Source organism: Hemitrygon akajei, chromosome 21 (assembly GCF_048418815.1).
Source record: "Hemitrygon akajei chromosome 21, sHemAka1.3, whole genome shotgun sequence".
Taxonomy (NCBI): domain Eukaryota; kingdom Metazoa; phylum Chordata; class Chondrichthyes; order Myliobatiformes; family Dasyatidae; genus Hemitrygon; species Hemitrygon akajei.
Genome location: NC_133144.1, coordinates 6,681,241 through 6,705,404, shown reverse-complemented (window position 1 = coordinate 6,705,404; position 24,164 = coordinate 6,681,241). Strand labels below are relative to the sequence as shown.

Below are 24,164 nucleotides of genomic sequence, written 5' to 3'. Positions count from 1 at the left end.
TTCATAATACAGTCAGTGGCCTTAAGGCTCAGTACCTCTTGTACCTAATGAAGTGGCCACTGAGAGTATGTTCGTGGTCTTCTGCTGCTGCAGCCCATCCACTTTAAGGTTTGGCATGTCGTGTGTTTTCAGAGATGATTTTCTGCACACCATTGTTGTAATGTGTGGTTATTCGAGTTACTGTCACCTTCCTGTCAGTTGAACCAGTCTGGCCATTCTCCTCTGACCTCTTTCAAAAACAAGGCATTTTCACCAACAGAACTGCCACTCACCGGATTTGTTTTTGTTTTTCACACCATTCTCTGCAAATTCTAAAGACTGTTGTGCATGAAAATCCCAGGAGATCAGCAGTTTCTGAGATACTCAAACCACCCCATCTGGCACCAACAATCATTCTGCAGTCAGAGTAATTTAGATCACGTCTTCCCCATTCCGATGCTTAGCCTGAACAACAACAGAACCTCCCGACCATGTCCACATGCTTTTATACATGGAGCTGCTGTCATATGATTGGCTGATAGGTATTTACATAAACGTACAGGTGAACCTAATAAAGTGGCCACTAAGTATACAGAACTGTGCAGAAGTCTTAGCAACATATATATAGCAAGGGTGCCTAAGACTTTTGCACTGGACTGCTGTGAAAAGAAGCTCATTTCATGACTCAAGTCAGTGATGATGGACCTGATTCTGATATGGGTCTCTTTTCTGGACTGAGAGTGGGAAGGGGGCATATTAGGGAAATCAGGGTTGGGAAAAGGCGAAGGGAGAGGAGAGTGAGTGTGTGGGCAACACCGGAGAGACATTCTGTAATGACCAATTGTTTGCCACCTGTCCCACACTCCTTTCGCGGCACTCCACTCTCGCCAGTCCCAACATGCTTTGCTCCTGCTAGATTTACAAGATCGCCCTCTTCTCTACGTTGACAACTGCCGTACTGTGCTAAAGTCCTGGACACCCTAGTGATATACAAGTGCCTAAGACTTTTGCACAGTACAGCGTGTACGTACATAAATTGAATAAGTAGTGCAAAAAAAAGAACAAAAATAGTGACGCAGTTTATGGACTGCTCAGAAATCTGATGGTAGAGAAGAAACTGTTCCTAAAATGTTGAGTGTGGGTCTTCAGGCTCCTGTACCTCCTTCCTGATGGTAGTAATGAGAAGAGAGCATGTGTTGGTGGTATTAGTGATGAAAGCCTCCTTGTGGAGCATTGCCTTTTGAAAATGGTAGGGAAGGCTGTGCCCATGGGGTAGCTGGCTGAGGCTGAGTTGCCAACTTTCTGCAGGCTTTTCTGATCCTGTCCACACTAGACAGTAATACAACCGGTCAGAGTGCTCTCCTGTACGTGCATCTGTAGAAATTTGCGACATGCCAAATCTCCTCAAACTTCTAATGAAGTATAGCTGCTGATTAGGTCATCCACTGATCTGCTCTTTTCGGGGACATGTGCTTATTTGCAATCTCTCTCTGCAATGCAACACTTTTCAGTTGTCTTACTGTGCCAGTGAACTTGCATGGTACCTACCTACTGGTGACCATATCCTTGTTGTGAGGGGCCCAGTGATGTGTGTCCCACCCTCTCCCCCCCCCCCCACTTTGCCCTTCAGCCATGAGACAAAGGATCAGCATTCCCTTCACCTTTTTATTTGCCCTTGTGTTTGACCCCTCACTTCTAATGAGTCAGATGTTGCATTCCCAAGTTTCCTAATTAAAACGTGGGATATACTCAGCCGGTCAGGCAATGTTCCTGGAGAGAGAAACAAATGGTGCTTATTTACTGCCACCAAAGTTTTTCCCGCATTTTGTGCTTTGTTTCCCGTCAGGTCACACTGAGCCACAGCTGCCCACTCACATTTCAGACATCAGAACATAGAACAGTGCACTACAGGCCCTTCAGCCCACAATGCTCTGCTGGCCCTTTAAACTACTCTAAGATCAATTTAGCCCTCTCTTTTCCTACCCAAGAGCCTCCTCAGGTATCTTTCTTTACCACCACCTGTGACAGGGGTCATTACACGCACCCCTCTCTCCATTTTTAAACATTTTATTTAGAGATCCAGCATGGTAACAGGCCCTTCCACTAGTAAGCCTGCACCACCCAATTACACCCAATTACTAACATATACGTACGTCTTTGGGATATGGGAGGAAACCAGAGCACCAAGAGGAAACCCATATGGTCACAGGGAGAATATGTAAACTCCTTACAGGCGGGGCTTGGAATTGAACCCAGTTCTCTGGCACTACGCTACCATGCTGTCCCTACATTAGATAAAGTATATGGGTTTTATATACTATTCCTCCATTCACCCAGCCCCCTCCTCCACTTTTTGCAGGGATTGCTTCCTCTGAGATTTCTGTCCACTTGTCCCTCCCTACTAATCTCCCTCCTGGAACTTATCCCTGAAAGCAGCCAAAGTGCTACACCTGCCCATTCACCTCCTCCCTCACCTCCAGTCCCTCCAGATGAGGCAACACTTCACCTGCGAATCAGGTAGGGCTATCTACTGTATCCAGTGCTCCCAATGCGACCTCCACTACATTGGTGAGACCGGATGAACAAACCGTTTGTAGATCGTCGACTATCTTCGCTCCATCCTCAACAAGTAGGATTTCCTGGTGACCAACCATATTAATTCCAACCCCTGTTCCCATTCTGACAAGTCAGTCCATGAACTCCTCTTCTGCCACGATGAGCAACACTCATATTCCATCTGGGTAGCCTCCAACCTGATGGCATGGACATCGATTTCTGCAAATTTTGGTAATTTTTTCCCCCTTCAATTTCCCTCTCTTGCTCCGCTTTTACTTCTCTCCTCATCTGCCTATTACCACCCCTCCCCTCCTCCTTCCCTTTCTTCCATGATCCACTCTCCTATCAGATTCCTTCTTCACCAGTCCTATACCTTACTTCGTCCCCTTCCCCAGCCACCTGGCTTCACCTATCATCTTCTGGCTTTCCCTCCTTCCCTTCCAGTCCTGATAAAACATCGACTGTTTATTCATTTCCATAGATGCTGCTGAGTTCCTCTGGCATTTTATGAGTGTTGCCCCAGATATGGGAAGGCTGGACATTTAGACTGCCGAACTCCTGGTGTCCCTGTGACCAAGACTGAATCATTATAAAAGAATCTGGCCCACATCTGTTTGTTGAGTTCCCCAGTTTTCAGAGGCAAACACCTCAACATACCGAGTCCATACCAACACCAACTACCCAATGACACCCCTACTACAGCACTCCTGTCTCAGTCTCTCCACATCCCCATCAACTCACCCCCACAGACACTATTACCAGAGAGCTCAGAGTTCAATTCCGCCGCTGTTCTGAGAGGAGTTTTTATACATCCTCCCTGTGGAATGTGTGGTTTTCTCCCAGTGCTCCGGTATCTGTCCACAGTCCAAAGCTGTACCAGTTATATGTTAATTGGTGATTGTAAATTGTCCTGCGATTCAGCTAGGGTTAAGTCAGGGTGGCACAGCTCGACAGGCTGAAAGAACTTGTCCCGCGCTGTATCTCTAAATAAAAATAAAAAGAACTAAATCTGCTGGGGGTTGGGACCTGTGCATAAGTCGGTAAAGAGACACAGACTGCTGAGAGGGTCTGGATTACAGACAGCAGATGGATCAGCATCCTCACCAAATGGTGCCGGCACGTCCCGAGGGCAGGGGCTAGGATACATGATCAGAGAATGTCATTAACAGGTAGGACAAAGGAGAAATTACTTTGTGGTGTGGCAGGATCAGCACTGGCTTTCGTATCACTGATGGAATGTGCTGTTCGTGACGGCATGGCCTAAGAGCAGTGCGAAAGAGGAATAGTCAGGCCGTGTTCATGGACCGTTCAGAAATCTGACGGCAGAGGGAAGAAACAGCTCCTGAAACATCAGATGTGTGTCTTCAGGCTCCTTGATGGTAGCGACAAGAAGAGGGCAATGCCAGGGAGTAGGGATGCCCCCTTCCTGAGCCACCGCCTCTTGCAGATGTCCCTGTTGGTGGGGAGGGTTGTGCCTGTGATGGAGCTGGAACCTGTTGATCCTGTGCGTTAGAGCTTCCACAGTCAGAATGCTCTCCAGCACATCTGTAGAGACTTGCAAGAGGTTTTGGTGACGTACTAAATCTCCTCAAATTCCCACCCCCGTGCCTTTTACACAATTGCACCAATGTGTTGGACCCAGAATAGATCCCCTGTGATGCAGACATGAGCTGCCTACCCTTCCCTTGATGAGGACTGGTGTGCGTTCTCCTGATTTCCCCTTCCTGAAGTCCACAGTGCCGGCCAGCCTTCCCAGTCCGGTCAGGCTCACAAGAACCAGCCCGGAATGCCGGCTGCCGAGAGCTCCAGAACAGCTGCGTTACTGCCCTGACCCATCCTCAATCCACTCTGGCCAATGGGAGGCCATTCAGCCCATCGAGCCTCTCTGCCACCCAGTGATGGCTATTTTTTTCAAAGCCATTCACTCACCTTGTCACTGAAACCCTTAACTGGGAGCCCAACCCAACCCAACCCTAACCCTAGTACTTCACAGGGAGCTAGGGTGGAGCAAAGGCAAGTGGGTCACTGATCGTGGCCAGTGTGACAATAGTGATTGTAAGAGCAGGGATGTGATGTATAGTGGTGAGCATAACACTATTACAGTTCAAAGTAAATTTATTCTAAAAGTACAGATCAACATTATTCTGTGTAGTGTCAGATGACGTGGGTAATCATGGTCTTTCCATAACCAAGATTGCTCTTGGCAAATTTTTCGACAAGTGGTTTGCTATTGACTTCTTGTGGGCAGTGCTTTTTCAAGACGGGTGACTCCAGCCATTATCAATGCTCTTCAGAGAATGTCTGCCTGGCGTCAGTGGCCACATAACCAGGACTTGTGATATTAACCAGCTGATCATACGACCGTCCACCACCTGCTCCCATGGGTTCACGTAACCCTGATCTGGGGGCCTAAGCAGGTGCTACACCTTGCCCAAGGGTAATCTTCAGGAGGGAAGGGTGCCTGGACCCACTGCAATTTGCCTATCAATAGCTCTGTACACAGCTTTAGACCACCTGGATAGCACAAACACCTACGTCAGGATGCTATTCATCAACTATAGCTCAGCATTTCCCACAATTTTGATTGAGAAGTTGCAGAACCTAAGCCTCTGTACCTCCCTCTGCTATTGGATCCTCGATTTCCTAACCAAAAGACCACAATCCGTGCAGATTGGTGATAACGTATCCTCCTCGCTGACAATCAACACTAGCGCACCTCAGGGGTGTGTGCTTAGCCCACTGCTCTATTCTCTCTATACACATGACTGTGTGGCTAGGCATAGCTCAAATACCATCTATAAATTTGCTGACAATACAACCTTTGTTGGTGGAATCTCAGGTGGTGATGAGAGGGGGTACAGGAGCGAGATATGCCAACTAGTGGAATGGTGCCACAGCAACAACCTGGCACTCAACGTCAGTAAGAGCTGATTGTGGACTTCAGGAAGGGTAAGATGAAGGAACACATACCAATCCTCATAGAGGGATCAGAAGTGGAGAGAGTGAGCAGTTTCAAGTTCCTGGGTGTTAAGATCTCTGAGGATCTAACTTGGTCCCAACATTTCGATGTAGTTATTCAAAAAGGCAAGACAGCGACTATACCTCATTAGGAGTTTGAAGAGATTTCGCATGTCAAAAAATACACTCAAAAACTTCTATAGATGTACTGTGGAGAGCATTCTGATGGGGTACATCACTGTCTGGAATGGAGGGGTTACTGCACGGGACCGAAAGAAGCTGCAGAGGGTTGTAAATCTAGCCGGCTCCATCTTGGGCACTAGCCTACAAAGTAACCAGGACATCTTCAGGGAGCGGTGTCTCAGAAAGGCAACGTCCATTATCAAGGACCTCCAGCACCCGGGGCATGCCCTTTTCTCACTGTTACCATCAGGTAGGAGACACAGAAGCCTGAAGGCACTCACTCAGTGATTCAAGAACAGTTCCTTCCCCTCTGCCATCCGATTCCTAAATGGACCCTTGAACACTACCTCACTTTTTTAATATATAGTATTTGTTTTTGCATGATTTTAATCTATTCAATATATGTATACTGTAATTGATTGATTGATTTATTTATTTATCTTTCTTCTATATTATGTAATGCATTGAACTGCTAAGTTAACAAATGTCACGTCACATGCCACTGATAATAAACCTGATTCTGATTCCTTTGGCCGCTACCATAATGGTCGCCAACCCGTCGATCACGATTGACTAGTCAATCTTTGAGTCTTTCCCAGTAGATCCCGAAAAAAAAAAAGAAAAATAAATACACAAATACTGTTGAGAGATTGTTTCTGGGTTGCAGGGTTTTAGTTCCGTTCTTTCTGCCTAGTGTGCATGTGTGTAGCTCCCCCGCACTACACAGTGTAATTCAGTGGTCCCCAACCACCGGGCGAGGAAGCAACATGAGTCAGCTGCGCCTTTCCTCATTCTCTGTCACGCCCACTGTTGAACTTGAACCCACGCGAAGTCATCAGTCACCTAAACGCAGTGATACCCGTGCGCCAGGGATCACTGGTTGGCCTCATGCAGCTGGCAGGAAGTGGCGTTGGTACTGGCCTGGAGCGCGGACAGATGGGCACTTCCTCTAAACCTGTTTAGCACACCGAATGTTCGTGGGGAACCTGGTGCTAAAATATTCGCAGATGACCTAATTCGGGCCTGGGTTTCTTAAGAAGCAGAGCAGCTACCTCGCTGCGATCTATTGAAACAAACTTTTGTCGGCCGATAGATCCTACAAGGGGGATGGGCGCATGTCCTAACGCACTTCTCGCTCGGTAGCTCTCTCTAGACTGCGACCACCGCGGCCCCGGCACAGGGACCTTCGGCCCTGACCTTGTCCTCTCACCCCACCCATGACCAGCTGCACCTGGCCAGGGCGTCTGGCGGCGGGCAGGCAGGAGGTTGTCTAATGAGGCAATGAAGCCCTCAAAACTGCTTCTGTACCCTGAGTCCAAGCACCCCGCACTTAAAGACTAACCCATTGAGTTTTTTCAGCTGAAAAAACGTGAGCAGCGCGGGACAGAAGCTAAGTGTCGAGTGCCGTGAAAACTAAATTGCGGAATAGACTGAACATAAGGAACCTGCTTCGAGTACTGCTGTATTCCCGTCGTATTTAACAACCCCCCCTCCCGTTGGCCGGTCCGCAGTGCAAAAAAAAAGGTGTGTACCCCTGGTGTACATACATTATTTCCACTTCCAGGTTTCAGGGTTTTACTTCCGGTCTTTTCTGCCCCGGTGCGCATGGTGTAACTAATTGATCTGGGGTCGATCTTGCCTTTTACTAAGGCCAAGGTAGGGGATCTTGGGCTTAGAAAGGTTGGTGATCACTACTCTACCATCATTGACTGAAAAGACACATATATCACCATATACAACCTTGAGATTCATTTTCTCGAGGACATACTGAATAACTCCAATAACCATAATAGAATCAATGAAAGACCACACCAGCAGGATGAACAACAGCTGTGCAAATACTAAAAGTAAGAAATAATAATGATAAATAAATAGACAATAAATATTGAGGATATGAGATGAAGAGTCATATCTGGATAAACCTGGATAAAATCCCTGCCGCTGTCTGTAAGGAGCTGGTATCTTCTCCCCGTGATTGTGTGGGTTTCCTCCGGCTGCTCCGGTTTCTTCGCACAGTCCACAGACAGGTTAATTGGTCACAAGGGAGTAATTGTGCAGTGGTGGCCCACTCAGCCAGAATGACCAGCTACCGTGCTGTATCCCCAAAGTGAAAAGAGCTTTGTAGAACATTGGCTAGTCTGCACCATGCACAGTTGTGATCACCATGTTATAGGAAGGATGTGATCACAGTGTGGGGAGAGAACGGCAGTCAGGTGTTGAAGTAGCTCCTATATAAGGAGTGATTATGAATGCTGGATGTGTTTCTCAGGATGTGGGAGGGTGGGGTGGTAGTGGGGGAATGACCTGTCCAAGGTGATGCTGGACGTGTTGCTGGAAGATGGGTGGTAGTGGGGGAATGACCTGTCCAAGGTGATGCTGGACGTGTTGCTGGAAGATGGGTGGTAGTGGGGGAATGACCTGTCCAAGGTGATGCTGGACGTGTTGCTGGAAGATGGGTGGTAGTGGGGGAATGACCTGTCCAAGGTGATGCTGGACGTGTTGCTGGAAGATGGGTGGTAGTGGGGGAATGACCTGTCCAAGGTGATGCTGGACGTGTTGCTGGAAGATGGGTGGTAGTGGGGGAATGACCTGTCCAAGGTGATGCTGGACGTGTTGCTGGAAGATGGGTGGTAGTGGGGGAATGACCTGTCCAAGGTGATGCTGGATGTGTTGCTGGAAGATGGGTGGTAGTGGGGGAATGACCTGTCCAAGGTGATGCTGGACGTGTTGCTGGAAGATGGGTGGTAGTGGGGGAATGACCTGTCCAAGGTGATGCTGGTCGTGTTGCTGGAAGATGGGTGGTAGTGGGGGAATGACCTGTCCAAGGTGATGCTGGACGTGTTGCTGGAAGATGGGTGGTAGTGGGGGAATGACCTGTCCAAGGTGATGCTGGACGTGTTGCTGGAAGATGGGTGGTAGTGGGGGAATGACCTGTCCAAGGTGATGCTGGATGTGTTGCTGGAAGATGGGTGGTAGTGGGGGAATGACCTGTCAGAGGTGATGCTGGACGTGTTGCTGGAAGATGGGTGGTAGTGGGGGAATGACCTGTCCAAAGTGTGTAAAATGATGAGGGGAACTGATAGACTGCGAGGAAGAACCTTCACCCCATGTGGGGATGTCCAGGACAAGGTGACATTGATAGGAACTTCAAGGGGGGATTTGAGGAGGATTTTTTTCACCTGGAACTTTGCAGGGATCTGGAACCTAATACTGAGGACATGGTGAATGCAGATACTCTCAAAACTGCTGCAACATTCATGTGCTGAGCGACTTGGACTATATGTTTTCTACGTGCTACATGTTCCTTGTGCTGTGAGAGTCTGACGGTACTGTGTTTTGCCCCGGAGGAATGCTGTTTCATTTGGCTGCGTTCGTGGGTGTTCATGTTTGGTTGAATGACAATTAAACTTGAATTTGAAAACATGTAAGAAACATTTGAACAAGTACTTGAATTACTGAGGCAATGAATTACCCAATGCAGGTAAGTGTGTGTTTGTAAGTACAAGGGCTGTCAGGGACAGGATGGGCCAAAGGGCTTGTGTTTGTGCTCTACTGCTCTGTGATTCCTCACCATCACTGATGCTGTGTGGGACTGGCGGGTGAACTGGGAAAAGCCTTGAACATTTGTGATGTATCTGTGTGCTTTGGCACGTTGTGCTCTGTGTGGACGTATGTGACCCTGTGGAGAGAAGACTTCTTCAGCCAGCATACCTTATACCAAAGACATGGGCACTCTACAGAAGGGCCTGAAGTTTCAACAGATGCAGCGGTTAATTATTCTGCCTTTTTGTCTTTACATCTATCCATTCTGCAGCTTAATGCCTCAGTGTGGAGTTTACGATGCTAAAATCTCTGTTGATCCCAGCCCTGAATGTATTCAATGCGTGAGGTAGGCAGTTTTGAGCAAGGTTTCTGTGTGAAAAAATCTCTCCCCATCTCAGTCATGGACTGTTGTAAGAAGATATTCTTTCCCATGAGGCTGGGATTAACTTTAACCCTGATTTCAGCTGTGAAGCAGGATTAGAATTTAACGTTCCTTGTGTGACTTTTCAATAAAGCAGATGCTGTAGAATGAGATGAGAAGAGGGTTTGGTGCCTGCAGTCCTTTTCCTGAACTCAGCACTTCATGTGCAATGCAGTATCGTTCAAACGGCCCTCGCTGTGATAAGCTCAGAAACAAATGCCAATGTGTGCACTGTGTGTGTGTGTGTGTGTGTGTGTGTGTGTGTGTGTGTGTGAGTGTGAGTGTGTGTGTGTGAGTGTGAGTGTAAGTGTGTATGTGAGTGTGAGTGTGTGTGTGAGTGTATGTGTGTGTGAGAGTGTGTGAGTGTGTGTGTGTGTGTGAGAGTGTGTGTGAGTGTATGTGTGTGTGTGAGAGTGTGTGTGTGTGAGTGTGTGTGTGTGAGAGTGTATGTGTGTGTGTGTGAGTGTGTGTGTGTGAGTGCGTCTGTGAGTGTGAGTGTGTATGAGAGTGTGTGTGTGAGAGAGAGTGTGTGTTAGTGTGTGTGTGTGTGAGTGTGTGTGTGAGTGTGTGTGTGTGAGAGTGTATGTGTGTGTGTGTGAGTGTGTGTGTGTGAGTGCGTCTGTGAGTGTGAGTGTGTATGAGAGTGTGTGTGTGAGAGAGAGTGTGTGTTAGTGTGTGTGTGTGTGTGAGTGTGTGTGTGAGTGTGAGTGTGTGTGTGTGTGAGTGTGAGTGTGTGTGAGTGTATGTGTGTGTGAGAGTGTGTGAGTGTGTGTGTGTGAGAGTGTGTGTGAGTGTGTGTGTGTGTGAGAGTGTGTGTGTGAGTGTGTGTGTGTGAGTGTGAGTGTGTGTGTGTGAGTGTGTCTGTGAGTGTGAGTGTGTATGAGAGTGTGTGTGTGAGAGAGTGTGTGTTAGTGTGTGTGTGTGTGTGTGTGTGTGTGTGTGTGTGTGTGTGTGTGTGTAGATATATATATATATATATATACTGGCAACATTTGATGTCCTCACTAATCAAGAACCTACTTTAACAATATGTAATGATAACCTCCACCTTGTGATGATTTCTTCGGGTTGGGGGGACAGTGTCAAAGATTGTCAGAGACCTTTCTGTTTTCTGTGAGTGCTCACCGACCGGGACACGTGAATGTGAGTGTTGCTGACAGTCAGAGGGCAAAGCAATCAGTGGAGTGAAGGGCTGATCGTGGAATGCGAGGATGTGCACAGTGAAAAAGAGAAAATAAATGTCTGTTGGAAATTGAAAAAGTCTCCTCACCCCAGAGTCATCCTGTTCCAGCTCAGAACCCTGTCAGTCTGCTGCAGTCATTATCAGACCATCACCTCACAAAATCCAGAAGGCCCAAAGACACAGGATCAGAATGAGGCCATTCAGCCCATCGAGTCTGCTCCATCATTCCATCATGGCTGATTTATTTTCCCTCTCAACCCCATTCTCCTGCCTTCTCCCTGTAACCTTTGACTCCCCCTTACTCATCAAGAACTTACTGACCTCCACTTTAAATATACTCAACGATAGCTCTTCTCTGACCCTCTCCCTCTCTTCCCCTGCCACCTTCTCTCGACCCCCCCCCACCCCCTCTCACCCCTCTCCCCTGCTCTCCTCTTCCTGGACCCTCACACCATAGGACCCATAACCATTGAGGAGACTGGGCCTCAGGCAATTCTGCTGCTATTTCCCTGTGTACTGGAGATAAAAGCTCTCGCACTCCCACCCACCAAAGAGCCTTACACAGGCCTCACACAGAACGCCGGAGGCTCTCAGCAGGTCAGGCAGCATCCGTGGAGAGAAATAAACAGTCAAGGCTCTTCATCGGGGCTGGAAAGGAAGGGGGAAGATGGAGGGAGGGGAAGGAAGGGGGAAGATGGAGGAAGGAGTACACAATGGCAAATGATAGGTGAGACCAGGTGAGGGGGAAGGGGAGTGAAGTAAGAAGCTGGGAGGTGATAGGTGGAAAAGATAAATGGTGGAAGAAGAAGGAGTCTGTTAGGAGAGGACAGTGGATCATGGAAGGAAGGGAAGGAGAAGGACACCTTATCCTTCATTGCCAGCATGGGACAGAAGGTAGAACCCCCACCTCAGTGGCAGGTGGTGAGGCCAGCATCACCTGAACTGTGCCAACTGGGAGTGGTGGCTTCCTCTGGCTGACATGTGGGACCAGACCACATGCCTGGGCTCTGGTTTAAAGAACAAAGGGACCCTATCAGAGGGAGAACTTCTTCACCCCTTGGTGGTGTGAGGGTGAAAGTGGATGCAAGTTAAACTTCAGGCAAGTTCGGATAGTACTGTCCATGAAAGGGAGGGGTATGGAGGGCTATGGTTCAGGTGTGTGTCGATGGGACTAGGCAGAGTAAGTGTTCAGCATGAACTAGATGGGCCAAAAGGCCTGTTCATATGCTGTAGCTCTGTATGACTACAAGGTGACTGTTGCTGAGGTAAGGTATCATAGAAATGCAAGTCAAGTCTTTATTTGTTTTGTTTCAATCAGTGCTGTTTCCATTGGGTAAAGCCCTCCTTGAATTAATGAGGCTACACAACTTGGAGCAAATGGAATGGTGTGCAATCCAGGGGGAATGTCGCTGCTGAAGGAGTTGGTTACTGTTGGACTGGGCTGATTGCTGATAGAGTGTGCTCTGCGTTTTAATTACTGAGTACTTCTAATGAGTTTTCAGGATTAATCACGAGTAAATCCCTCTAGAAATTATTCCCTGTGAAAGGGGTACTGATGTGTGAAGTCTGCAGCAGAGTGGAGGGTAGTACAGGTTTCTCAGTTCCAACGAGCAGAGGAGAGAGTCCCTGCTGCTGTTTGCAAAGTGCTCGACAAGGGGTTGGCTTCGTCTCGGGTTTGTAGAGGAACATAGAGCACAGTACAAACTCAAAGGTCACAATCAAGTTTAACTGTCATTCAAGCATACTCATGTATACAGCTAAACGAAACAGCATTCCAAAGGCAAAACACAGGACCTTCAGTCACACACCACACTGCACTTACAGTTACGATAGCTCAGCCTGAAGATTGATGGTGCATCGGATGCAGCATTTGTGGAGCCTGGAGAGACCATAGCCACCTTGTGCACCACCATCTTACCGCAACAAGCCTTTAGCCCAACATGATGCTCCGAGCTTTGAGGACCATGGGACTTACTTTTCGATGCACTGTGCAGTGTGCAGATTTCTCGTGTGGATGCTTTCAAGAAGGAGCTAGATAGGTATCTTATGGATAGGGGAATCAAGGGATATGGGGACAAGGCAGGAACCGGGTATTGATAGGAATTGATCAGCCATGATCTCAGAATGGCGGTGCAGGCTCGAAGGGCCAAATGGTCTACTTCTGCACCTATTGTCTATTGTCTATTGTCTATTGACAGGAGATGGAGAGAGTATAGGAAAGTGTCAGCATAAACAATGCAGGTGGGCTGGGTGACATGGAGATGTGACTAGATACAGGAGTATACAAGATGGAGAGGTGACGAGTGAGAGGTGAATAGATAGAAGTGTATACAAAATCGAGAGGTGACTAGATAGAGGGGTGTGTACAGGATGGAGAGGAGTTGCGACAGAGGTGTGTCCAAGAGGAAGACGTGACTAGATAGAGCAGCGTGTACCAGTTGGAGAAGTGACTGGATGGAGAGGTGATGAGATAGAGGGTTGTACAAGATGGAGAGCAATGAGATAGAGGGGTGTGTACAGGATGGAGAGTTGACTGGATGGAGAGGTGATGAGATAGAGGGTTGTACAAGATGGAGAGCAATGAGATAGAGGGGTGTGTACAGGATGGAGAGTTGACTGGATAGAGAGGTGATGAGATAGAGGGTTGTACAAGATGGAGAGCAACGAGATAGAGGGGTGTGTACGATGGAGAGTTGACTGGATGGAGAGGTGATGAGATAGAGGGTTGTACAAGATGGAGAGCAATGAGATAGAGGGGTGTGTACAGGATGGAGAGTTGACTGGATGGAGAGGTGATGAGATAGAGGGTTGTACAAGATGGAGAGCAATGAGATAGAGGGGTGTGTACAGGATGGAGAGTTGACTGGATGGAGAGGTGATGAGATAGAGGGTTGTACAAGATGGAGAGCAATGAGATAGAGGGGTGTGTACAGGATGGAGAGTTGACTGGATGGAGAGGCGATGAGATAGAGGGATGTACAAGATGGAGAGCAATGAGATAGAGGGGTGTGTACAGGATGGAGAGTTGACTGGATGGAGAGGTGATGAGATAGAGGGTTGTACAAGATGGAGAGCAACGAGATAGAGGGGTGTGTACAGGATGGAGAGTTGACTGGATGGAGAGGCGATGAGATAGAGGGATGTACAAGATGGAGAGCAATGAGATAGAGGGGTGTGTACAGGATGGAGAGTTGACTGGATGGAGAGGTGATGAGATAGAGGGTTGTACAAGATGGAGAGCAATGAGATAGAGGGGTGTGTACAGGATGGAGAGTTGACTGGATGGAGAGGTGATGAGATAGAGGGTTGTACAAGATGGAGAGCAATGAGATAGAGGGGTGTGTACAGGATGGAGAGTTGACTGGATGGAGAGGCGATGAGATAGAGGGATGTACAAGATGGAGAGCAATGAGATAGAGGGGTGTGTACAGGATGGAGAGGAGTTGCAACAGAGGTGTGTCCAAGAGGAAGATGTGACTAGATAGAGTAGCGTGTACCAGATGGAGAAGTGACTGGATGGCGGTGTAAAAGCTGAAGAGGTGAATAGATAGAAGGGTGTACAAGATGAAGAGTTGACTGGATGGAGTGGTGATGAGATAGAGGGATGAACAAGATGGAGAGCAACGAGATAGAGGGGTGTGTACAAGATGGAGAGGTGACTAGAGGGGTGTGTACAGGATGGAGAGGTGACTAGATAGAGGAGTGTGTACAGGATGGAGAGGTGACAAGATGGAGGGATGCACAACATGGAGATATGGCTAGACAGGTGTGTACACGATGGAGTGGTGACTAGATAGAGGAGTGTGTACAAGGTGGAGAGTTGACTAGACGGGTGTACAAGAGAGAGTAGAGAGTGAGCAGGTAAAGCAAGTTGCATTCTGTACCATGTTTGGCTTCTCTTGTATGAGCCACCAGTACAAGTTCCTAAAACAAAGTGTGGAAAGGTTAAGTGACCTAAGGCTTTTTCTCTTTGATCTGAAGGAGGATGTGAGGTGACTTGAAAGAAATGTACAAGATAGATAGAAAGGACAGTTATAGACAGACAGACAGACAGACAGACATACGAATGGTACTTTATTGATCCTGAGGGAAATTGGGTTTCGTTACAGTCGCACCAACCAAGAATAGTGTTGAAATATAGAATATAAAACCATAAATAATTAAATAATAAGTAAATTATTCCAAGTGGAAATAAGTCCAGGACCAGCCTATTGACTCAGGGTGTCTGACACTCCGAGGGAGGAGTTGTAAAGTTTGATGGCTACAGGTAGGAATGACTTCCTATGATGCTCAGTGTTACATCTCGGTGGAATGAGTCTCTGGCTGAATGTACTCCTGTGCCTAACCAGTACATTATGGAGTGGATGGGAGACATTGTCCAAGATGGCATTCAACTTGGACAGCATCCTCTTTTCAGACACCACCGTCAGAGAGTCCAGTTCCACCCCCACAACATCACTGGCCTTACGAATGAATTTGTTGATTCTGTTGGTGTCTGCTACCCTCAGCCTGCTGCCCCAGCACACAACAGCAAACATGATAGCACTGGCCACCACAGCCTCATAGAACATCCTCAGCATCGACCGGCAGATGTTAAAGGACCTCAGTCTCCTCAGGAAATAGAGACGGCTCTGACCCTTCTTGTAGACAGCCTCAGTGTTCTTTGACCAGTCCAGTTTATTGTCCATTCATATCCCCAGGTATTTGTAATCCTCCACCATGTCCACACTGACCCCTTGGATGGAAACAGGGGTCAGCCTTGGCCCTCCTCAGGTCCACCACCAGCTCCTTAGTCTTTTTCACATTAAGCTGCAGATGATTCTGCTCGCACCATGTGACAAAGTTTCCCACCGTAGCCCTGTACTCAGCCTCATCTCCCTTGCTGATGCATCCAACTATGACAGAGTCATCAGAAAACTTCTGAAGATGGCAAGACTCTGTGCAGTAGTTGAAGTCTGAGGTGCAGATGGTGAAGAGAAAGGGAGACAAGACAGTCCCCTGTGGAGCCCCAGTGCTGCTGACCACTCTGTCTGACACACAGTGTTGCAAGCACACGTACTGTGGTCTGCCAGTCAGGTAATCAATAATCCATGACACCAGGGAAGCATCCACCTGCATCACTGTCAGCAGAGCAGGGCGGATGGTGTTGAACGCACTACTCCTATTCCCAGGATGTATCGTGGTTAGCACAGCACTTCACGGTACCAGCGAACTGGGTTCATTTCCCACCACTGACTTTGAAGAGTTTGTACCTTCTCCATGTGACCGTGTGGGTTTCCTCGAGGTGATCCCGATTCCTCCCACAGTCCATTGATGTTGCGGTTTGTCAGTGATTGGTCATTATAAATTGCCCATGATTGGGCTTCTGTTAAATCTGTGGATTGCTAGAAGGTGAGGTTCAAAAGGCCAGAAGAGCTTATTCTATACAGTATCTCAATAAATGGTTTGAAGGTGATTGGTAGAAAGTATAGGGGGGTGCCGGAGGTAGGTTTTTTATACAGAGAGTGGTGAGTGTGTGGAATGAACTGCCAGGACTGGTAGAGGCAGATACATTAGGGGCATTTAAGAAACTTTTAGATAGGCACATGGATGATAGAAAAACGGAGGGCTCTGTGGATGGGAAGAGTTAGATTGATCTTGGAGTAGGTTAAAAGGCTGGTACAACACTGCGGGCTGGAAGACCTGTATTGTTCTATGTTCCAGTTGATGGTGCTTCACCACTGAGAGAGTGGGTCCTGCCTGGAGCTTCCGAAATGCAGAGAGAGCCGGGGTGGGGGTGCCTACAGCTTTCCCCATACAGAGGAGATACAGGATATCCATCACTCACAACTTTTTCTGCCCTTCAACCAGATCACGGCTGAATTTCCACTGTACGTTCATCCATTTTCCTCCAATTCAGTCAGCTCACCTAAACCTGCTGAGCTGTCTTGTGTGAATTCCCTGCAGAGAGGAGATTCCAGTGTTATTCAGGACTGATGGATACGGAGAATTCGGGAGGTGTTGGGGTTGGATGAGCTACAGAGGTAGGAAGGGTGTAGGGTTTGGAGAAGGGTGAGTTACAGACATGGGGGAGATGTATGGATTTGAGAAGGGGGTCAGGGAGAGGAAGGGTTGTAGGTTAGGGAGGTGTATTAAATTTGGAAATGGGGTTGCAGAGTTAAGGAGAGGTGCAGGGGCTGGAGAGGGTCACAGAGTTAGGGAGGGGTGCAGGGGCTGGAGGGGTCACAGAGTTAGGAAGAGGTACAAGGGCTGGAGGGGTCACAGAGTTAGGGAGGGGTGCAGGGGCTGGAGAGGGTCACAGAGTTAGGGAGAGGTACAAGGGCTGGAGGGGTCACAGAGTTAGGGAGGGGTGCAGGGCCTGGAGGGGTCACAGAGTTAGGGAGGGGTGTAGGGGCTGGAGGGGTCATAGAGTTAGGGAGGGGTGCAGGGGCTGGAGAGGGTCACAGAGTTAGAGAGGGGTGCAGGGGTGGAGGGGTCACAGAGTTAGGGAGAGGTACAAGGGCTGGAGGGGTCACAGAGTTAGGGAGGGGTGTAGGGGCTGGAGAGGGTCACAGAGTTAGAGAGGGGTGTAGGGGCTGGAGAGGGTCACAGAGTTAGGGAGGGGTGCAGGGGCTGGAGGGGTCACAGAGTTAGGGAGGGGTGTAGGGGCTGGAGAGGGTCACAGAGTTAGGGAGGGGTGCAGGGGCTGGAGGGGTCACAGAGTTAGAGAGGGGTGCAGGGGCTGGAGAGGGTCACAGAGTTAGGGAGGGGTGTAGGGGCTGGAGGGGTCACAGAGTTAGGGAGGGGTACAAGGGCTGGAGGGGTCACAGAGTTAGAGAGGGGTGCAGGGGCTGGAGGGGTCACAGAGTTAGGGAGGGGTGCAGGGCCTGAAGGGGTCACAGAGTTAGGGAGGGGTGCAGGGGCTGGAGGGGTCACAGAGTTAGAGAGGGGTGCAGGGGCTGGAGAGGGTCACAGAGTTAGGGAGGGGTGCAGGGGCTGGAGGGGTCACAGAGTTAGGGAGGGGTGCAGGGCCTGAAGGGGTCACAGAGTTAGGGAGGGGTGCAGGGGCTGGAAGGGTCACAGAGTTAGGGAGGGGTGCAGGGCCTGAAGGGGTCACAGAGTTAGAGAGGGGTGCAGGGGCTGGAGAGGGTCACAGAGTTAGGGAGGGGTGTAGGGGCTGGAGAGGGTCACAGAGTTAGGGAGGGGTACAAGGGCTGGAGGGGTCTCAGAGTTAGGGAGGGGTGCAGGGCCTGGAGGGGTCTCAGAGTTAGGGAGGGGTGCAGGGGCTGGAGAGGGTCACAGAGTTAGGGAGGGGTGCAGGGGCTGGAGAGGGTCACAGAGTTAGGGAGGGGTGTAGGGGCTGGAGAGGGTCACAGAGTTAGGGAGGGGTGTAGGGGCTGGAGAGGGTCACAGAGTTAGGGAGGGGTGCAGGGGCTGGAGAGGGTCACAGAGTTAGGGAGGGGTGCAGGGCCTGAAGGGGTCACAGAGTTAGGGAGGGGTGCAGGGGCTGGAGGGGTCACAGAGTTAGGGAGGGGTGTAGGGGCTGGAGAGGGTCACAGAGTTATGGAGGGGTGCAGGGCCTGGAGGGGTCTCAGAGTTAGGGAGGGGTGCAGGGCCTGGAGGGGTCTCAGAGTTAGGGAGGGGTGCAGGGGCTGGAGGGGTCACAGAGTTAGGGAGGGGTGTAGGGGCTGGAGAGGGTCACAGAGTTAGGGAGGGGTGCAGGGCCTGGAGGGGTCTCAGAGTTAGGGAGGGGTGCAGGGCCTGGAGGGGTCTCAGAGTTAGGGAGGGGTGCATTGTCTGGCCACCTCTCTCGTCCACAGTGGGTGTACCCCCTTCCCCCCCCCACCCCCACCAGCACGTGGGAGCTCCCTCGACAGCAGAATAGCAGCGGTTTCAGGAGGGAAATCACCAATACCAGCATCCCAAGGGGAGTCAGGGAAGGGCAATAAGTGGGCCAACATCTTCAAAGAAGGCATGACAGTAGCCATATTTCATTAGGAGTTTGAGGAGGTTTGGTATGTCACCAGACACTCTCACAGATGTCCTATGGAGAACATTGTAACAGTTCATCGCCGTCTGGCATAGAGGGGCCACTGCACAGGATTGGAAAAATCGGCAGGATGTTGTCAACTCAGCCGGCTCCATCAAGGGCACTAGCCTCCCCAGCATCCAGGACATCTTCAGAAGGCCATGCCTCAAAAAGGCAGCATCAGGACCCTCATCACTCAAAACATGCCCTCTTCTCTTTGCTAGCATCAGGGGGGAGGTACAGGAGCTTGAATATACACACACATGCACATACTTCTTACTGTAATTGATACTGATTCTGGCCTTGATCCTCATAGACAATACGTAAGTTAAGTAAGGCCTACTCTTTGATGCTGACTTCAGTTTATTTCCTGCCCACAGATTGTGTTACTGGAGTACGGTTTTCCAGATGGACTTTGTGGTTTGGAGAGAATCCCCTGTTCTGAAAATATTCCGGTGATTGAGGTTTGGACCGGCTCCCAGTGAGGCTCCCAGCAACCTCTGCGTGCAATCAGCAGCTCAGCCCAGGGAGGCCCCCAACCCGTGGCAGATTAGCAGGTAAGACATGGATGGAGATTTGAAGTGAAATGTGTCACACAGATCTTTGAGGGCGATGTTCTGATTGATGTGTTTCTGTGACGTGGAGTTGGACCTGAGCCCGTTGCCTTTGGATCTCACAGAGAATGGTGACAGCGTTCAGAAAGCCTGGCGTGGCTCTGCTCCATCAACACCATTACCTTGCTGTCAAAATTCATTAATGAATCTGGTCCACATGGATTGTGATAGATGCAGACGAAATGTTGTCTCAGTGGCAGACAGCACAGGGTGTATGTGCTCCGTGACGCACTCTCTGTGAAGAGGGTTACATTCCTTGTTTCTGTGTATCAGGAAGCAGCTGTATTAAACTCTCCAATCCGATCGTGTGTTCCTGTGCTCATGGACAATACTAAACCTATTGAACATTGAAAGGTCTAAATAGAGTGGATGTGGAGAGGATGTTTTCTATGGTGGGGGAGTCTAGGACTGGAGGGCACAGCCTCAGAATAGAGGGATGTCCCTTTAGAACAGAGAAGAGGAAGAATTTCTTTAGCCAGAGGCTGGGGAATCTATGGCATTCATTGTGGCTGTGAGGGCTGTCATTGTGTATATTTAAAGCGGAGGTTGATAGGTTCGTGATTAGTCAGGGCGTCAAATGCTACAGGGAGAGGGGAGGGGAAAGGGGTTGAGAAGGAAAATACACCAACCATGATGGAATGGTGGAGCAGACTCAATGGGCTGAATGGCCTGATTCTGATCCTGTGCTTTCTGGTTATTGCAGATGGAAATAAAATGTCATTGCTTTCTTCTGGATTTTGTTGGTAATGCTCAGTTTTGAGTGTCTGCAGTGTCGCAGTAGGTGGTGTCTCAGTTGCCCTGTATACAGAGCCAGTTCACTCAGCGTCAGAATGGGGGGTTATAGCTGGGAAAGACAGTGGGGTTAAGCTTTCACTATCTACTAAATGCTCCCAGTGGTGATCATCTCAAATAGCCTCCGACGGCCAGCTCCTGGCCTTCATATGTGGCTTAGCTACTAAGCCCAGCAGAACCATTTCTACTGACAGCAGAAGGTGCAAAGGTGGGTTACTGGTGCCTTCAAACCAGTCGCTTCAGTGTGGCCGTGCTCAGGCCCCGTGAGAGGCAGGGACTGTGCCTCCCACCAGCTTCCATTCAGCTGATGACAGGGTTTAAATCTAGTGTGCTGTAACCACGTGGTTTCCTTTCACACTCAGTCACCATGGGCCGGCTAGACAAGGGTGTGCAGTTATGGCAGACGGGGAGGTGCGCTGTACCACTGACTGCATCCACGAACCCGATTTCCCACGACACACGGAGCTCACATAGGAGAAGAGGAACTCTGATCCCAAACCTCCGCTGCCTTGTGGCCCTACCCAGTCATGGGGAGGGCGTCTGGAGTAATCCCCTGCCTGGGCAATGGCTTGCTCTCCATATTGTACCTCCCTGTCTGACAGACTGGCTGCTTATAACATAGACAGCTAGAACCCAGCAGCCATGGACAGCTCTGGGAAGAGTCTCTACCTGCAGCTCTTCCTGAGAGTGACCACTGTGTATGGCCCCTGCCCCAATGAGCAATGAGCAATGTGGTAGGCTCAGAGACTGGTGAGTTACACTGCACCAATGGAGATCAACCCTATTCACCATATTCCTTTCCACATGTGCTGTGGTGTGTTGGTTAGGGCACGACATGCAACAAAAAGCAACATAGAAACATTATAAAAATTAAATGATTATATAAAATATAAAGTTAGAGGGTAACCACGGATATGGAATAAAATGTACGTAAGTGCATAAACACCAGCATGTATTTACAAAGTGAACGGCATTATAAACAGCGGTTTAAAGTGTTCACAGCGCAGTGACGGGGGTAAGAGATGGACGGGGTGGCCGGCTAACTAGAATGGTTGATCAGACTAACTATCGGGGGAAAGAAACTTTCAAGCTGGTGTGAAGTTTGTTTTAATAGCCCTGCCGTGCTTTCTAGAGGGCAGCTTTTGCAAAAGGCAGTTTGCAGGGTGGGTAGTGTCTGCAATGATTTTCCTGCCCACCTGTTTGTCCTGGACACGTACAAGTCCAGCAGTGATGGTCAACTGCAGCCAATGACCTTTTCAGCTGAGCTGACAGCTCGCTGTAGCTTTTGTACATTGTGAGAGCAAAGCAGACAGTAATGGCTGATGGAGGATGCACACTATGATGCCAGTTCCAGAATTGTTCCAGGATCTTCTGGGGAAGATGGACAAGAAGCACATCCCCTGCTGAGCATTTTTATTAATGAAGGAAATATGGTCCACCCACATGAGGTCCTGTGAGATAAAACCCCCGATCTCCCCGTTCCCCAGTTCCCTTCCCAACCTCTGGACCAGGGGCTGGTAGATATCTAAACAGAGGAGGCAGAGGATTAAGGTGCGAGGAGAAAGATTTAAAAGTGTCCTGAGGGGCAAATTGTTCACCCAGAGTGTGGTGTGTATGTGGAATGAGCTGTCGTGGAAGAGGGGGAGGTAGCTACATTCAGAGTGTAGGGAAGGTTTAGAGAGGTATGGGGCCAAACATGTGGAGATGGGGCTACCACACACCCAACTTGGTGAGCATAGATGAGATGAGCCAAAGGACCAGTTTTCATGGTTCTGTGTTTCTGGGTTTCAGGCATCTTTCTCCCTCCTTTCCATGAAGAAGGGCCTCGGCATGAAGCATTGACTCTTTATTCCCCTCCATTAATGCTCCTCCAGCATTTTTGTGTGGTGCTCAAGATTTCAAGCATCTGCAAATTCTCATGTGTTTGTGTTTCTATGTCTATGTGTCTGTCAGGGCTGGGAGATGGGCTGTGCACACAAAGTGAGCTGTGCGTTTGCTGTCTCTGAGTCAGGCAGGGTGGTGTTAGAGCCAAACGAAACAATCTTGCACGTGTACAACAGCAAACGAAACAACCGTGCACATGTATACCACCGAATGAAACCACAGTACACACGTACAAAAGCAAAAGAAACAAACGTACATGTGTATAACACCAAACAAAACAACCGTACACGTGTACAAATGAACAAACGTAGACGTGTACAACACCAAACGAAATCACTGTACACGTGCTCAACACCAAATGAACAACCGTACTCATGTACAACACCAAACCAAACAACCATACACGTGTACAACAACAAATGCACAAACATACATGTGTATACCACCAAACGAAACCACTGTACACGTGTATACCACCAAACAAAACAAACATACACATGTATACCACCAAACAAAACAACCGTACACATGTACAACACCAAACAAAACAACCATACGCATCTACAACACCAAACGAAACCACCGTACAATTGTATACCACCAAACGAAACAACCATACACGTGTATAACACCAAACAAAACAACCGTACACGTGTACAACACCAAACAAAACCACCGTACACGTGTACAACACCAAATGAACAAACATAGATGTGTACAACACCAAACAAAACCACCGTACACGTGTACAACACCAAACAAAACCACCGTACACGTGTACAACACCAAATGAACAACCATACTCGTGTATAACACCAAACGAAACAACCATACACATGTACAACACCAAACGAAACAACCGTACACGTGTACAACACCAAATGAACAACCGTACTCGTGTATAACACCAAACGAAACAACCATACACGTGTATAACACCAAACGAAACAACCATACACATGTATAACAACAATTGCACAAACGTACACATGTACAACACCAAATGAAACAACCGTACACGTGTACAACACCAAATGAAACAACCATACTCGTGTATAACACCAAACGAAACAACCATACACGTGTATAACAACAATTGCACAAATGTACACATGTATACCACCAAATGAAACCACCGTACACGTGTACAACACCAAACGTAACCACCGTACACGTGTACAACACCAAATGAAACAAACATACTCGTGTATAACACCAAATGAACAAACATACACGTGTACAACACCAAATGAAACAACCATACTCGTGTATAACACCAAACGAAACAACCATACACGTGTATAACAACAATTGCACAAACGTACACATGTAGAACACCAAATGAAACCACCGTACACGTGTACAACACCAAACGTAACCACCGTACACGTGTACAACACCAAATGAAACAAACATACTCGTGTATAACACCAAATGAACAAACATACACGTGTACAACACCAAATGAAACAAACATACACGTGTACAACACCAAATGAAACAAACATACTCGTGTATAACACCAAATGAACAAACATACTCGTGTATAACACCAAATGAAACAACCGTACACGTGTACAACACCAAATGAAACAACCATACACGTGTACAACACCAAATGAACAAACATACTCGTGTATAACACCAAATGAAACAACCGTACACGTGTACAACACCAAATGAAAGAACCATACACGTGTACAACACCAAATGAACAAACATACTCGTGTATAACACCAAATGAAACAACCGTACACGTGTACAACACCAAACGAAACAACCATACAGGTGTATATCACCAAACGGAGCAACCGTACACATGTACACCATGAAACGAAACAACCGTACATGTGTACAACACCAAATGAACAACTGTAGTTGTGATACCACCAAATGAAACAACTGTACACATGTACAACACCAAACGAAACCACCATACACGTGTACAACACCAATTGAAACAACCGTACAAGTGTATACCACCAAACGAAACCACCGTACATGTGTACAACACCAAACGAAACAACCGTACACATGTACGAC

At 48.5% G+C, this 24,164-nt stretch overlaps 1 long non-coding RNA gene across 1 annotated transcript in view; it reads left to right on the top strand.

Annotated features, from left to right (window-relative positions):
* The window catches only part of LOC140714457 (uncharacterized), a 322,173-nt gene that overhangs the window by 42,463 nt on the left and 255,546 nt on the right, over positions 1–24,164 (top strand). The window contains exon 2 of the long non-coding RNA XR_012095875.1: positions 19,212–19,388. This is a non-coding gene — a long non-coding RNA (uncharacterized lncRNA). The remainder of the gene's footprint in view (positions 1–19,211; positions 19,389–24,164) is intronic.